Raw genomic sequence first — 17762 nt, forward strand, 5'->3', positions numbered from 1 at the left:
AGGTAACAGACTGATTTCGAGGAAAATTGTAGATAGGAAGTTAGTAATGATGTATATTTTTCATGTAGTTCTATCATATCCTCTACACTCCTTGATGGAATTTGATGATGTTGATATCAGATTTAATACCACTTTCCTTCATAATGTGACTGGTATAGATAATGAATAACAGTGAAGATAATGTGTATATCCTTGTTTCACACCTGATTTTGCTTCAGACCATCTTCCTGTACCTCCTTCAAGTCTAATAGCTGACTTACAGCTTAAATAGAGACTACGTATTGCTTGATATGATGTCCTATTTACACCATATAACTAACGTTTTGAAGAGCTTTCCACTTGTCCCCCTGTTATATTCCCCAGATTTCTCAACTAGTTATCTTAAAGTGAAAATCTGATCCTGACAACTTCTGTTTGGCCTTAATCCTGCTAGTTCTTCACCAAGCTTTCCCTTCCACAATTGTTCTTAGCCGTTTCTCAAGTATACTTGCATAAATCTTACCAGGAACACTCAGTTGGGAAATACCTCTGTAATTCACATTCAGTTTTATTTCCCTTTTTATTGATAGGTGTTATGAGAGTTTTGCTCCAATCATCTGGAATTTAACTCCTCTGACCAGATCCTCTGAATTATGCAATGTAGCCACTGTAAACTTTTATACCTCCATATTTTGTCATTTCTGGTTGAATATCGTCTAATTGCCTTTCCACATTTTGGGTTTTTGATTACTTTTTCTTCTTCCAGTAAATATGGAATATGCATTCCTATTGGGAGTTTTTTACCAATGTTCTGGCACTGCTTGTTTCATTTAGCAATCTTTCAAAGGAATTACTCCAGGCATCTATAATATCATTATCTTCAGTTTTCATGTGACCTTTATCTTCTCTGTTCCCTTTTACTTTTTCCTCCATTTGTAAGCTTTTTCAATAGTCTCCAGAATATTTTTCCACCTTGATATTTATTTTCAGTGCCAAAGTCTTCCCGTGACTTTTGTTTAGCTACTTTTACATGGTGCTTCGCTTTCTTACCTTTTTCTCTGTATTTTCCAAGTGCAAAAGCTGACTTACTTGACAGGAACTTTCCATATGCTTTCATCTTTTTGGATTCATGTATATAAATGAATGTATATCAAGAAAATATAAATAAATCCTGATGAGAAACAGAATGGAAAGAAGAATTGAAAAATCTGATTCTTTAATCTTATATGTAAAGCAGCAGAGAAAGTCTAGATTTAAATTTTAAAAAAAAATGGAAAACAGAACCAAGACACAAAATATAGAATGAAGAAATAATGAATATATATTTTTTTTAAAAAATCCTAACACCATGTTTTTGAAAATATTTGTGATTATCTTTAGGTAGGAGATGAATTTCATTACCCTTGCTTATTGTAGACCTGAAGTGGCTTGAAAAAGTCCATGTTTGGCCTCTAGAGCAGGGTTCCCAGACTATGTCAAAAATAAATTAAAATTTTTAAAAAAATTATAAATTTAATAAAAGTTAATAATTAGCCCTCATAGTACTAATGTACCATAAGTTTACAGTTGTAAGTAGGAATCATATGATAAAAAAAATATTGGAAACAGAGGGGGGGATCCAATCTCCTCCGTAAGTTAATCACAGATAGTTGGCCCAAGACTATCAATCATTTTTTAATTGTCATATAAGGAAAAAGTAGAACAGCAAACAAGAACATACATAAAAAAAAACTAAATGACTTACCTCAAGAAACTATTTCTTCATCACCTGTGACAAAACTGAAGAGCGGGAAGTTGTGATGCCTTCTCCGTGGCTTCATCAACTTCCTACACTTCAGTTCCATCAGTATAGTGCACAGTATGTAATCTCTTCCTTCCCAAAGTGTATCACCGTACACCTGACCATATTAAACTGATAGCCATGTACCTTTGCCTATACTGTCAGTCTGTTAAATCACTCTAAAGATCCCTGCATCATCTTCACTGACTGTCGCTCTTCCAAGCTTGTCATCATTAGCAAACAGCTGAATATTTTATTACTTTTTATTTTATATATCATAGCTATCATACCTTCTGTAAATTCATTCATGCTAGATGCTCGCTCACTGCTCTGTGAGAGAAAACCCAGCTCATCATATAGGATATTGTATGATGAAATTTTTCAACATACAATATCCCTCTTTCTCCTGTTAACTAGAGTCGGTAATCCACATGCCATATGTACTCATAATCTGGATATAATTGTAACTCTTCTTTGTACCCATTCCATAGCTTTAAACCTGGGAGACCAAATCTGCACACAATAGTCCAGATGCAGTCTTATCAAGGCCATATACAGAGGCAAAATGACTTCCTTATCCTTATGTGTCAATTTGCTTCAACATCACAATTACCCTCTGATTTGTATTTACAAATCAGAGGGTAATTGTGATGTTGAATTGTGGTCACTTTTGCTATATGACCTTTGAACTTCAAATTCCTATCCACCATTAGGCCATGATCCTTGGTCTCATCAGTTTCGTGTGACATAACCCTGCTAATATAATATGCTGCTGGAAATATCATCACACCAAAGTGCATAACTTTATACTTACTAACATTGAACTGATAACCATTTTCATATGCTCAAATTTCCAACCTATTCAAATTATTTTGTGAATGCTAGATATCACTAGCATTCCTGGTTGCCCTGCCTATCTTTGCATCATCAACAAACAATTGCACATCTCCTGTTAGACCCTTCCTAGTGTCATTAATGTATAGATTGTACAACAATGGTCCAATTACTGAACCTCTAAGGACACTACTGGTTTCCTTAATCTGGCAGACTCACACCCGCCGTATACCACTTTTTGATATCTGTCTGTCAAGATTCCACTGATCCAAGTCATGAGTTTATATTCCAATCCCATATTCTCCAGTTTATGCAACAGCCTTTCGTGTGATATCCTATCAAGTGCCTTAGCAATATCCAGGATTGTCATAGTGTATCCATTTCCTCTATCCAACTCATCCGTAACATTATTATAAAACATGGGCAGATTGCTAAAACATCACTTTAAACCCATGCTGCTCCTTGCAGAGTATAGCTTGTTTCTCTATCTACTGATTCCTGTATGCGAGTTCTTACCAACTTCTCTAAAATCTTCATTACCACACTTAGAGATACTGATGGGTTGGTAGTTAGACACATCCATTTTTGCACCACCCTCATACAATGGAACTATGATGCACTGCTGTGGTATTCTTGAGCTGAGACTCAAATTATACAAATATGAACTTATAGGCCTAGCCAATACATCTGAACATTCCTTCAACAAACGTGCTGATATCCCATCTGTTCCTATTGATAAATTCTTATCTAGATTATGCAACAGCTGTTAAACCTTATTCTCATGCACATCTAACTCTTCATCCAATGTAGCCATAGCACCATGCATTTAGTTTGCATAGCCAATTTCTTTTCATACTCCAATTTAGTTTTTTTTGCACAGTACATATTTTTGTGGCCTTTGCTTTATATATATTTCATAAGAGGGGAGATATGATAGTGACCTACAAGTTGGTAAGGGGTTGTTATAGGATCAATGCTGGAGAAGTTCTACAGAAAATAGTGGGAGATCAGGGGAGAACCAGAGGTCATCCCTGGTTCTCCCTAAAACTATAAAGAAGGTGTGAGTAGAGGAGTGAGAGGCAGTTTTTTTCGTGCAGAGTTGTAAATGATTGGAATGTCTTGCCTGAGAGTGTGGTGTCTGCAGGGAGTTTGAATATGTTCAAAGCACGGTATGATCTGTGTGTGTGTGATAAAAGGACCTCCCAGGTGAGTCTTTGACTCCATGAAGTCTTGGGTAATAATAATAATATAACTTCTCTCGCTCTTATTCTCACGATATTCTTCCCATAACATCTTCTTGTGGATCTCTTGCTTAATAAGGTCACACATTCATTTCACTCACACCCTATTCTCAGAACTCTAGGGATACATTCAGATACCGCCTCATTTAAGAACTCTTTCAGAGACCCCATGCATTGTTGACATTTTTCCCATTCAGTAACTGATTCCATGGTACCAAAGATAGTATTCTCCTAAGTTGATCATAATTTCCAGCTTTGTAGTTCAGAATATAACCTGTTTTAATCGTAGCATCAATACAATTAGATACTTCCCAAGAAAACACGGCATGATCACTCACCAGCTGTGACAAAATAGTGGTAAAATAGTCATGTTCTTTACACCTATTATGATGCTATGAACAAATCTAACACTCTTTCACCTTGAGTTCCTTCTTTCACATGCTGCTCGAGAAAGTTGTCTTGCATCAACTGGATAAATTACTCTTCATTCTTATCATTAATGCAGTGTTTGAATAATGAAAGTCACCCATTTGGTACTCATAAGGCTAATTTGATGATGCATTTTATTCTCCCCTGCAAATGAGCTGCCAGGTCTAGCAACATCCCCACTGTATGTTTCATTCTGTTATCCTTTACTTTACACCAGCCACAAAGGAGCAAAATAAACTCACTGCTACATGGGACATTGTTACCATCATTGTTTCCTTGCATTTCTATCCTAACTTGACTTAAGTTGTCTAATATTATTAGTGGTACTGCCCTCCTCTCATTGCTAAAAATGGTATACCCATTACACTCGAACCCACTTAGCATGTCTGACTCTTATAGTCACGTTTCCCGAATGCCAACAGTGTCTTAGGCCACATCGTATTCAATAAACCAACGAACTTATTCCTTTAGTTTCTGATGCTAATGGTATTTGTATATATATAGGCATAACAAATTACCACCTAGCCTATTCTAATAATTAGACATGCAATCAATTTGGTCTTGTAGAACTCTTTCCTCCCCAGGCATACTTAAAAGGTCCGAACATAAAGTGTACATTCCCACCCCTTCGCCAATTGTATAACCATGTTCAAAGCCATTCATATCTTTATCATATTTGCATACCATATCTGAACTTACACACGCATTTTGCCTGTTCTTCCCTTGATGATCTAGTTTCCCTCACTCTCTGCATTAGGTGTCTCATTCCAATAAGTAATTTTTCCATGTTCCTGATGTCAAATGTGTGTGTATTCAACCACATAAAATAATGTATAATCCTTTAAAAAAAAAAAAAAAAAAGTAGCCTCAGCGTCGTTGGACTTCACAAATGTTTCTGTGAGAAGGGAAAAAAAAAAGAATTTACCCAACAATTCTCTGCTTTATGTTAATAACAAAAAAAAATGAAATATATTTTACCTTGTTTAAATTACTATTATTGTTAATGTATGAATTGTACTTTTATGCCAGTTATATGAAATATACCAATTATAATGATATTTATTAAGATCTGTCTGAACTACTTCCAACAAAATGCAGTATGTAGCTTCATGCATGTAATAAAATAATAATTATTATTATTAAGAGAGAGACCTCCAGGGAATCAGGGTAGGCTACATACTACCCACAGCAGCTATCATACTTGTTCTTGAATTCATCCATACTACTTGAACTCACAATATCCAATGGCAATCCTTGCCAATCACACACACCCTATGAAGAAAAATCTAGCTCTCGCCACCTTATCGACATTCATTCTCAGCTTCCATCATCATCATAATAACAAATGGACTTAAGCTTCCAATTAGTAAGCTGTTTCCTATCAAAAGTCTTTCGCGAAAACAAACACACACAGATCGACAATATTGAACTTGGTAGTAGAAGGTTGAATTTTAGCATTAAAGATTCTTGTAATAAAAATAATTTAAGAATTCTTGCTGCAGTACTTGCTTAAACTTCAATGCTTTGTTCTTTTCCTTTTTGTTATCTTCGATAATGAATTTGCCAAAATAATGCATATGCTTAAGAGACACTCTATATAATGTATGTTGTTATTTATATTATTTTATTAAAGCACTCACAAATCCCAAGTGGTTCCGTAATATTCGGTAGCAATGCCAGAGGACTATTATATAGATGTAATGAGCATTAGGACATCACGCATTGTTTTCTGAAAGTGAAATCTTAGCGTACAACTAAATAAGTGGCAGTTTCATTTCGGTACTGTTAACAATGTTTTTAATTACTGAAATGATTCTAATTGTACATCATTTTGTAGGCAAGCATTCTTTACAAATTTAATTTAGCTAGAAGCTGGGAGACACCTGATCTCCATGAAAAATGAATTCAGAACCGAGAGTGTTGCTAAACCATCTGGGGTGTAAGTTCTCATCCATGACGTGATTCTCGTCATTGGTAGCTTCACTAAAAGTATATTCGCAGCTTTTGTAGACTTTTTTATCGTTGGCAAGAAATCTTTCCTGGTCTTGTTTACGCGGCTGTTGAGCATGGTGGGAAAGTACTTCAAATAATTCTTCTAAAGGTCCCAGTCCAAGACTTGGATTCATTCTGCCCGTGCACGAGCAGTCACAGAAGTGTCCGTCGTTTGCGGGCATCGCAGATTTTGCGACGATGTCTTCGTGATTGGTTTGGGCCATTGCCAGCAGATCTGCGTAGTAATGGTCACGTCCAGATTTTAGAGTAGCGAATTTATTTTTTGTATATATTGCAGTAATCATCAGTTCCGTTATTGCGTTGAAAGTAGGCGCACAACTGCGCGCTCGCCCTGCGAGAAAACTCTAACAGTCTGTTAATGCTGTGATTGGGTGGCTCACAATTTTCTTCGACGAAAACGTCCTCTTCTTCAGATTCATCGTCGCTGAATCCTTCTTCTTCTGTACTGACGTGCGTTTCAGAAATGCAGCCAGATGCAGCAGTTCTCTTTGCTAACATTTCTTCTACAGAAAAGTGGGCTTTACTGTTAAAGAACGATTCCACCCTGGGACGAGGAAGCGAATTGGTTTGTTGTATCATTCACCTAGAAATGAATTAAACCGAATCATTCTTATTTTATTCAACTAGACATATTTTAGTAATTTAAAGTATGGGAGGGGCAACTCGATACGACTATTAATCCCTCGACCACACAGAAACGAAGGTCCTAGAACGCACCATAGAAAATTAAAAACGAAATAATATTAATAATAAAAGAAATAATAGTATTGTAATATCACTGCAACTGAACAAAAAACCTGGCGCCAGTCTTAGGTGCGTTTCGGAAAATGTTTAGGCACCTTGACTTAGAATTTATATATATAGAAGTCCGTCAATCAGGCTGTAAGTAGGCATCTTATTGCGAAAAAATGGATTCCATCGAAATCTGCTGGGAATCTTTCAAAAACTCGCCGTTCCTTTGCAATTAGTGTTGTATCATTTCAGAGCCACAAAGGAGCAAAAATGAAATAATTCGTTGCAATCACTCCACTTTAATAATGAAGTTTAATAATAAAATGTAAGAAAATTTAAACAGAAAATCCCAAATGTTTTCCATGGACATTTTTTTAATTTTTTTAAAATTAATTTTAGGGGTTTCAAATGATCGATGGGTTTAAAGAAATGTACATTGAAAACTGCTACTGGACTATTTTCGTGGTCATACGCGAAAAACAGCTCGAAGTTGAAAGTGAAATACAAGAATCGCGCCCTTTTTTATTTTTATTATTGTTATTGCATTCGCTTTCTCATTTGTTAGATCATGTACTGTACACAAAAATTTGTTTATATTAAACAAATTACACGATAACCACAGTAATTAATTTTAATGAAAGTCCAGATATTTCATACTGAAAAATAACAGTACATCATCAGTGTGTAGAAATAAATCAAAGAACGGAATATAAGGTACTACAACAATCGGTTTACGAATTAAAAACGGCTGCCTTGAGCTAGAAATTGAAACTATTTTTAATGTTTACATAAAAAGAAAATCTCCTACACTTTTGGGTGAGAGAGAGAGAGAGAGAAAGAATCATTCCGATTCAGATTAGGATGATGTAAAAGGGCTTCGCAACCTTTGAAAAGGCATTCATATTTAAAACTGCTTCTATGGGGAAGACGAGCTTAATCTCACCGGATACTGTGTTTAGTGTCAATACTATGTTGTGCCAGACCAGACTTTTGAGGTTTTGTCTATTCAATGTAATATTGATGTTCATTAATCCCCCTCCCCCCAGAATGACCCATCTACCCAACCTATGCTCAAATTACATTCACAAGAAATCTGGTAAACACCACCTAATGATAGAGGTGACAGATGTTGATGGGAAAATATGTGGGGATAAGGTGATACTTCCGAATTCTACCAGGTGTTGGAACATAGGAGTCAATTATCCTGGATTTGATTAGGGTTGTAACCATTAAATTCTATTAACTTTTTGATAGAAAGTTTTGTTGTAAGCTTGATGGAGAGGAACGTGCTCTATTAATTAAAAACTTGATAACATCAATTTTTTTGAGAAGTGTGATGAGCAGACTTTTCATGAATGTATTTGCTCGTAAAGGTATGTTTTCAATAAACACTGGTTGATAAATTACCGGAGGCTGTGCAAGTAAGAACGATGTTCAAGAATGGTAAACAGCCTTTTCTTTTTCCAATGTGAATTGAATGCGTGAATGAAGACTATTGATCTGTTATAGGAAAGTGGCAGGTTCATTTTCAGAATGAGGCCAAAGGGCAAAAAATCATTGATTTAACGAAACGAAAGAGAGGGTTGGGGATGAATGGATGAGAACAAGGTATCCTCGAAGATACCTTGTTCTCATCCATTCATCCCCAACCCTCTCTTTCGCTTCGTTACAAAACAGTTCAGGATTTAATCTTGGAAGGGGGGGCACTCCTGATTTAATCCTCGGGGGAGACGAGTTGAGTAGATGATTTGAGAATACACACTATGAAGAATTGCATACTAGCTACGACTGAGCATCTGCAGTGATCGCCAATACGTGATACCCGTGATCTCCTCTGTCTCGGCTTGGGCAAACGAAGTTGCGCTCGGGCTGCCCAAGCACCACTTCGTTCGCCTTGCCTTCACAGCGGCCGTGATTCCCGAGAGCTATAGGGTATTCCCACCTTATGTGACCGCTAATTCATAAGTAGTATACAAATAGAAGACACGACACAACATAAATAAAAAAAAGTGAATTTTAATTAGGAAAGATTTTTGTAACATTTTCTAGTGTTTTTTTTCTTTTTGGGTGGAAGGGCCCCTTTCCGCCCCTTCGGTTTGCGCCGCTGGACAGAGGGCTACCCATGGCAGCACCTTCAATCTGTTTATAGATCTCGTTTTTTCCAGGTGAAATATTTTGATTGCATAACAAATTCAAAAACCTTCACATCAAGAGGGAAATCATATAGTAAAGTAATAGTGACAAATAATGCAATGTTGTTAAAAAGATGTCCAATTACCATATTCCGGTAATTGGATCACATTTTTTTTTATTAAGCTAAAAAGTCAAAAACCCGACAAGTTTCGTAAATCGTTTGACTTACATCTTCAACGGTAAAAGGTAACTTAAAGTTTAAAACACAAAAAAGAAATTATTCAAAAAATAGTTCATACTATTTTTCAATAATTTCTCTTTTTTGTAAATGTTGTCCAATTACCGGAATATGCCTTATGAACTTCTAAACCACAGAAACCTCCACTTACAAGAGAAACAATGTCAACGCTTATTAACGTATCCCACTCTTGTATTTGAACATTTTTTTTTTTTTTTGTGAAAGTGTGTGGAATTCTTGATGAATGATCTGGATTGTCCAATATTGGCAGTTAATAAACCTGAAAGAAATTTTACAGTTCTATAGGTGGGAGAGTAAATACAATTCACAAAGGATCTTAGTGGACAACTAGCTTAATGAATTTTTGGAAGACCGTATGAATGAAGAGTCCTTCCAAAATGTGCATGACTTATCCAAAGTATTTTGATTCCAGCCAACAACTTCATCAAGGAGCTTATTTAATTGTTTAATTTGTGTTTTTGTAGGATTATAACCAATTTCTCGATAGGTGGATGTACCCCGTAAAAGGCAGTCTATCTTCCTCTTATAGGCGGCCTTATCCATTACTGCTACATTTCAGTACATTTGCTTCTAAACTGTAAAGCAGCATCTCAAAAGAATAGCTTATTAGCATCTTCGCTTGAAATTCCTGACAAATTGCTTTCGATTATATGCAAAAAATTAAGATATGGAATGGATTTAGGTACCAAAGCAAAATCACGGCTTGTGGCCAGTACAAGATTCTCAACATCAGACAACGGGCGTCGAAATATTCACAACCATTTATTGGTTTATTGGTAAATTAACTTCTGTTTTCAGAAGTTAATTTTTGCTTACGATATAATGATTCGTATTTTTGCATCCATCTGTAGGAATGTCTTCCATAAGAATGGGTTGAAGATTGTTTAGAAACACGTAGAACGATATCTAGTAGTTCGTCATCCAGAGTAGCTGAAATTCTATATATTCTGAATATTGGGTACTTTATCTTTTTTAGTCGCTCAAAGTTAGTTCCGTATCAAAAAAAAATCTTGCGCGAATATAACTTGCTTGAGCTCCTGGTTACCGATTAAATATACCAAAAGTAGGAATAGCTTGCGTATCAGGATCGTTTTTGAGAAAAGCAATCCGAGCACGAAGCTTATCTTGTAAGGATTCTTCAACAGACCGCAAGATTCCAATCCCTCGTATTTCTTGTACCTCTGAACCTATTGGTAGAATTCGGAAGAGGTATCACCTTATCCCCAAAGATTTTCCCATCAACAAAATTTCTCATCTGTCACCTTTATCATTAGGTGGTGTTTACCAGATTCCTTGTGAATGTAATTTGAGCATACGTTGGGTAGATGGGTCATTCTTGGGGGGGGGGGGGGGGGAGATTAGTGAACATCAATATTACATTGAATACACGAAATCTCAAAAGTCTGGTCTGGCACAACATAGTATTGACACTAAACACAGTATCCGGTGAGATTAAGATTTAATATGTACAATTAAAACTGCTTCTCCCTTAAAGCAGTTTTAAATATGAATGCCTTTTCAAAGAAGGTTGCGAAGCCCTTTTACATCATCCTAACCTGAATCCGAATGATTGTCTCTCTCCCAAAAGTTTGGAACGTCTTTGGGAAGTCTGCAATTATTTCATGACACTGGTTTTTGTTTATTTTATTTTGATATATACTAACTTATTTTGTTGCATATTTTCCAGAGGATAATGCCACTCTTCTCTCAAACACGAACAGAAGGCATGGAACGAAAAAACCAAAAAAATCGAAATCACAAATCCCGAGCATAAGCTGGTGATTCCGTAAATCAGTACGGAATTACACCAATTGCTTATAAGGGCATCGTTCCGATTACTCTTGATAGAAGCCAAAGTGTGTATTCCTCAAAAGGAGCAGCGCATTGCTAATTTCATACAACATTAAATAGAAATGAATGTTTTCAGATTATCGCATCTTGGGAATTCCCGAAACGCAGTTGAGACAGGAGTGCGTTCATCGTATTACCAGAATCACTCGCGTTTAATTTAAATGTCTTTATTTGCCAAATTTTCGACAAAGTTTCATCGCCAATGTCAATACAATAATAGGAAAACACATAAAAAGAACAAATTCAGTTGAAAGCACGTCATATTTATGTGTACTATCAGCTGCAGAAGAATATATCACGAGCTTTCAGTTGAATTGTTGTTCTTTTTTGTGTTTTCCTATAATTGTATTGACAAGGACAATAAACACCCCAAAATTTGACAAATAAGATATTTAAATTAAACGCAAGTGATAATATTTTATGATGAATTCTTCTTCTTAGGTCTCGATTTTTAAAGATCAGGAGTGCATTATTTAAAGCCCACTGGAGTTGTCTCGGACGAACAATTCTGGGACAGATGGCGGTTGTAGTCTAAGCGTGTCCCAATTGTAGACAGCGTGCGATTCTCGCCAGATGTTTGAATTCGTGTTTTCGTTTTGGATTTCATTCAAACCCTTGTGAATACTGGAAAAAGAATAGGGGTAGGGGAGTTGATGCAAGCTGGGAATAGCAACGAGAAAAATCATTACGATGATTTTTGAGCTGTGAATTTCATATTTCGTAATTTTTGTAATTATAGAAAATAAAAGAATTCCAACACGCTATGCCCCCCCCCCCACTTTCTCTTCTTGTTACTTAAATTTTCTGTCTCTCTTTACTAAGGATATTTATATCTAAAGCAGTCTAAACTGAAGAAGAAGGTTCAGGCCATGCTGTATTTATTTAATTTTTAATGTTTTAAAATGCATTGTCATTAAATACAACCTCGCTGGTAAAGCAATTTCTTGAATATTGAATAACACGAGATGAAAGTTAGTACTTTTTGTGGGCGGTCATCATCCGTTTACAACGAGTCTGTAACTTCGTCTGTAACAACTCAGGACGTAACTCGTTTACAACGAGTCTGTACGTTGAACGACGTACAGACTCGTTGTAACGATATTTTGCCCACCTTTTTCAAAAACAACTTCCGCTCGAAGATCAGGACCATTCTGTCCAAAATAATCACTATGCGCCAATCAATCAATTTACAGTCGAAACTGATAAAAACCTAAGTGAGAAAATACGAAGTGCCGCATTTTCAACAATCGTAATTCTGCTGGATTGTTCAGGTTTTGCTGGATACGATCGTAATCTTCTGTATTAAAAAAAGTCGCTGCAATCACCTATGCGGAGCTGGCAACCGGAGAGCGATTTACAGTTACGCGACCTAGCGATCGTCCAAAACAGACTCTGTGGCAGTTATCGATCTTTCGTTTGGGGTCGTAAACAAAAGAACCAGGACGAATCCAATAAGATATTTATTCGGTAACTGATATTTCGCTGGATATCAAACGAAAATAACTTTGCATCCTCGAAGCACAAACAAACGTGCGCTCTCAAGGCACGGCCCGTTTGTCGGCACTAAAGACATGACGTTACAAGACAAGACAAAAATGGACACGATAAAGAAGGATATTTTTGCGGTGCAATCTCAGGGCCTCGCTTTACTTTGAATTCCTTTGCAACTGACATTTAATTTTCTTTTGTGCTTTTCTAACGTAGATGATGATGATGTCTCATTCGCAAGCTCTTTCATGTTTGGAGAAAGAGGAAAACCGATCGAATTGTGTTGGCTAGGATTTTATGCGTCACCCTGATCGTTCCATTGCACCCCGTAATGAGAGATCTAATTATCGCTGTTGATTTTACAACAACTATCAGTCGCGAATCAATTCAACCTTCAATATGGCCCTCCTACTTTAGCTTAATTATTGTAAACCTCTTACTAGAACTCATCTTTTGCAAGTGAAGACCACTCGCATTGATTTTCAGTGCATTGTTTTAATCCCTGATCAGATGGCGACCGGGGATGAAGTGCTCTGACTTCAACTCTGTGAAACTCGGTTAATTCAGCATCTGTCGATCCGTATTTTACGTGATCCGTAAGCCATTAGTACTTTATTTTGTTCACTCCTTCATTCGGTTTAGTGAAGCTGATGAAAACAGCGAAAATTCAAACTAAATAAATTCCGTGTGATGATACAGCGTTCCCCCTTTATACGGCAGTTCACGGTACCATCTAGTCCCCCCAAATTTTATCCGGGCTCCGGAACCGGCATAGGCTGACGAATCAGACCTATGGCTGGGTCAGTATTCCTGATTGTAATCCGTGTGTGTCCTCGGACCGGTTTGCCTGCTTCCGGGATGAAAACTCCCAGATAAACTGGCGGAAAAAACCCTGCTGTCCACGTCCAAGACCGGTTACTTGGCTATGGCTGAGGAAGATCCTTGAGCTCCTCACGTCGTTGACGGGAATCGAACCTAGGACACTCCTTCCCCAGTCGTATGGTTGCGAAGTGCAAAGCCACTAGGCTAACCGCGCAGACAATTCAAACTAACCTTTCACTAGACATCACGAGGCTTTCCAGCTATGCATGAGCTAATCTCAATTTTTTTTTTTTAAAAAATAAATTTTAAACAAAATTGTTTTTGTAAAAAATAAAAATTAAAACTTTAAAAAATCAAAATGAGCCAAATTAAACGAAAGTATTAGAATACTATATCTTAGCTACAAAAATACTATTTACTTTTAATTGCACCTTTCGAAGAACGCTGCTGCGCAATATTCTTGATTCAGCTAATCTTGGATCTGATTCTACGAGAGTTAGCGTCCAGTGTATTGTGCGACACTATGTTATTGCCTTTTGGTTGGAGAGACCTGGGTTTGAATTCCGTCTATGACGTGAGGGACCTTTCTGGGTCCCTCACGTCAGGTCTTTTCATTCAAATAAGTGACTTAGTCGGTCTCATAACGGAGGTAGATGGTTTTTTCTCCCGGAAACTCAAGTTTTTTCGTTCCTTAGAAAAGGCAAACCTTCCCCGTGAACACACAGATCTACAGTCAAAAAAATACGTACTCTTACGAGATACAGCAGAGGAGCGACGTGCCGGCTACTTCGCGACCCCTAATCAGGGGGGATCTACCCTTCATAAGGGATGGATGGATTGAAGAAGTATATCGCCTGTTTTGACAATGAAAAACTCGATTTGTCGGAAGGAAAGACGAGTTTTGAGCATAAAAGTAATTGCTAGGTCATGAATTTATTTGTTCTTCTCTCTCTTCGGGTAACGCTCGGTGTGAGCAGCTCGCAACATTGTAGTACCGAAGTCGGGACAACGCGTTGCAATGCGCTCACACCATTCAGAGACGAGACAGACTTGCGGAGCAACGTACAACTCCTGCCATGGCTTTATTATTACTGAGTATCAGAGGTAGCGAAGAAGTGCTAAGCCTACTCGTATGCCGCAGTCGATTGAAATCGTGCTTATAATGTGTTGGCTTAGGATCCAATCAATTCAATAAAGCAGCGCAGTGATTTCTCGGCTTCTTTCCCGGATGACACCTGTCTGACAATGCGAAACGTTCTTGCAGGCAATAAAAATGCCACTAGGAGATTCATTAGTTTCTCAAACCGGTTTTAGCTGCACTTAGCCAGATTTCGTTCCCACACAATGGAGATTCGCGCTTTCTGTCTTCATTGCGCAAGAAGTTACACCGAATATAGTCAGAGCCGGCTCTACCGACGGTGCAAGACGTGCATTTTCACGGGGCGACAAAGTTGGCATAAAATAAGGGAGAAGGGGTGACAAAATATGCTATTGCATAGGGCGACAAAATTCCTAGGGGCGGCCCTGAATATAGTGGATTCATTAGCATAGTTGGTTGTCTTCTCAGACGAGGGAACGTTTCGAGCAGTACTGTGCCCACACCTTTCTTGCTTAAGATGATTACCCCCCCCCCCAAAAAAAAAAATTAAATAAATAAATAAAACTTTCTCTGCATCGGCGACTAGTTTTCGTCGGGTTGACAATGGTTGATCAGTGAACTGGCAGCACTTTTAAAGCTGGGAAGTCTATTGAGAGGTAGTGTCCGAAGTCCACGGAATGCATTCATAACTGAGGCTCATGGACCCTAATTCATTGTGAACAGCAAATTTCAACAATTCTTTCAGCTGTAAATGAAGGAAGACCACCTGCGTTAATTTCGCCTCTAAATTCTGAAAAGGCACAACCAGCCTAACAGACTCTGTTGGAAGAAGAAAAAAAAAAGAATTCCATCCTTTCATTCACTCTTTTTTTTTTTTTTTAAATAGAAAATAAAAGAATATTCTTCGAGAGATAGCTTGATCTCATAAAAATCACTTACATGTAGTGTACGGAGCAGTGGACCGCGCTTTCTTATTGAAAGAACAGTGAATGCACTCTTTCTACACCCTTTCATCACAAAAAAAAATCGAAGTCCTGCTTTCATCGCAGTATGACTGGAACCTTTATTAGGGCTTTCTGCTTAAAGATCAGTTTGCTAGTCCTCATACAGAGACTGAGGTTTTTTGCCCAAAAGAGAGTTTTGTTGAGCTTTGAGATATCGGAATTGCGTTCTTAATATGAAATTTAAACTGCAGTTTCGTTCAGTTGAACACTGAACACTGTGGTTTTCCAAAACGTTTTCCATTTGAGACAGGAACAACACAAGAAGTGGATCGAACTTGTTGCAAATAGTTTCTGCTGCTGCTTGTTTCTACATACAGTGATGTATTTATGAAGCTCAATCGAAACCCGAGCCAGAAGAACGCTTTCCTGAGTCGGATGCGAACGGAGTCGGTTCAATCGTGTGCTTTCTGTTCAAGAACCATCCATCGCTGCGCGCCGGTTGTAATGAATGAAACGCAAAGCTTGACATCAACTACATTCGAAACAATAAAAACACTAACAACAAATATCGTATTTTCTATAAATTTGTTTAGAGTTCTATGTCGGTAATGTTAGAACGATCAGCGCGAACTCATAATGTCGACAATCCTTTTATATTAAATCCCTCACTTATCTAAGATATGTTTACCTTTTTTTTTTTTTTTGGTAGTTGCAGAACTGTCATGTTTTCTCTTATATATACATACTTTCATACTCTCGGATTCAAGTGCAGTACTGTATTTGCTGATAGTAGTTCCTTCCCGACCGACATACAGTATTTCCATCACCTCCGTCAAGCGTGCGGTTTCGAACTTCGGAAGTATTATCATCGGCTTTTCATTTCAGCCTTTAGAGACAAGATCTCTTGTTAACAATTCTCGATCTCGTTCTGCTCGATTGATTGAACTACCAAAGAGTTTAGCAGTCCTAATCATCGTAGCACTTCGCTGTAAATCTCAATTTATTTTCATACCCTGGAGGGTATGAAAATAAATTCTGATTTAGCTTTTATTCTGATTAAATGAATTCTGATTTAGCTTTTTTCTTATTTATTTATCTGATTTAGATAAATAAATAAGATTTAGCGAGCAAAAAAAACAGGGGGTTTTTTGCGCGCTAAATCACAACAGGTCTACACTCGTCGTCTCGCCCTCCCATATTTAGATAACTGCAGTAGTTAAGTGGAAATTACTTGTTCGCTGCGAATCCAGCTGATCCAATTCTAACGTTACCGACTTGGACGACGCTTTTCTTTCTTTCTTTCTTAAAGTTGAAAAGAACTCACCTGACCTTTCGGCTGCGATTCCTTGGCTCCCTCAGCAGTACCTGTGGCTGTTGGCCAAACAAGAGCCCTTATCGTCGTCTGGCCTTTGCTCTGTCAGCGACTTCCGTAAGGATGGGCAGTTTATCTCCGGCGAAAATCCCATGCTAATCTTCTGCCAATCCGAAGCAGGAGATGACATGCGTCTCCGATATGCGTTTGTTGTTGCAGCGAACTCTGCTCCGTCAATGTTGTCATGAAATGTTTACTTTCCATGGTGAGCGATTATAACGCGATGATGAGTCTGCACGTTTATTTTCGTTATGTTTTTCAGTAAGATGGCAATCACCTAAAATTATGGGACCGTTGCTTTAAAATTTCCCCGAAAGCTCCGTCTTCAAACTTTGCACGCGATATCGAAACATAGTTTGATTATTTCACAAAGACGAACACTGCAATTCGCATTTGTAGCTGCTCTTTTCAATAGATTCCAATGATTTAATTTTAAGGTTAATTAGGTTTAATGTAATACTGTTACGCAACCTATGATACATTTTGTATCGTGGGTGGGATAAGGATGTGTTTTTTCTATTTTTTTTTTAGTCAATTATATATTTTTTTTATATTTTTAATTTGGGAGCAACATAAAAGATACTGTTATAATGAAGAGAAATAATCTATTATTATAATATTTTTATAATATTTTTATAATAAATATAATGCACAATAGACCGAACACAAATTACTTGTACCATCCATCTATCTTGGAATGTATAAAACACTCCATTTGCGGGGTCTATCAGAGTTAGAAATCCTCTGAACAGTTGAAGCTAGTTTCTTTGTCACCTGCATCTTGAA

The 17762-nt window shown here is 37.4% G+C and overlaps 1 long non-coding RNA gene across 1 annotated transcript; it reads right to left on the reverse strand.

Moving 5' to 3' along the window:
* Positions 1-6043: 6043 nt before the first annotated feature.
* Positions 6044-17012, reverse strand: LOC150102855 (uncharacterized). Its single transcript, XR_016548850.1, has 2 exons — positions 16929-17012; positions 6044-6859 (listed from the first exon to the last, which is right to left on the reverse strand). It is a non-coding gene; the product is annotated as an uncharacterized LOC150102855 (long non-coding RNA).
* Between the last annotated feature and the right edge of the window lie 750 nt (positions 17013-17762).

Source organism: Typopeltis vanoorti, chromosome 9 (genome assembly GCF_054136105.1).
Source record: "Typopeltis vanoorti isolate ZY-2024b chromosome 9, IOZ_Tvanoo_1.0, whole genome shotgun sequence".
Taxonomy (NCBI): Eukaryota; Metazoa; Arthropoda; class Arachnida; order Uropygi; family Thelyphonidae; genus Typopeltis; species Typopeltis vanoorti.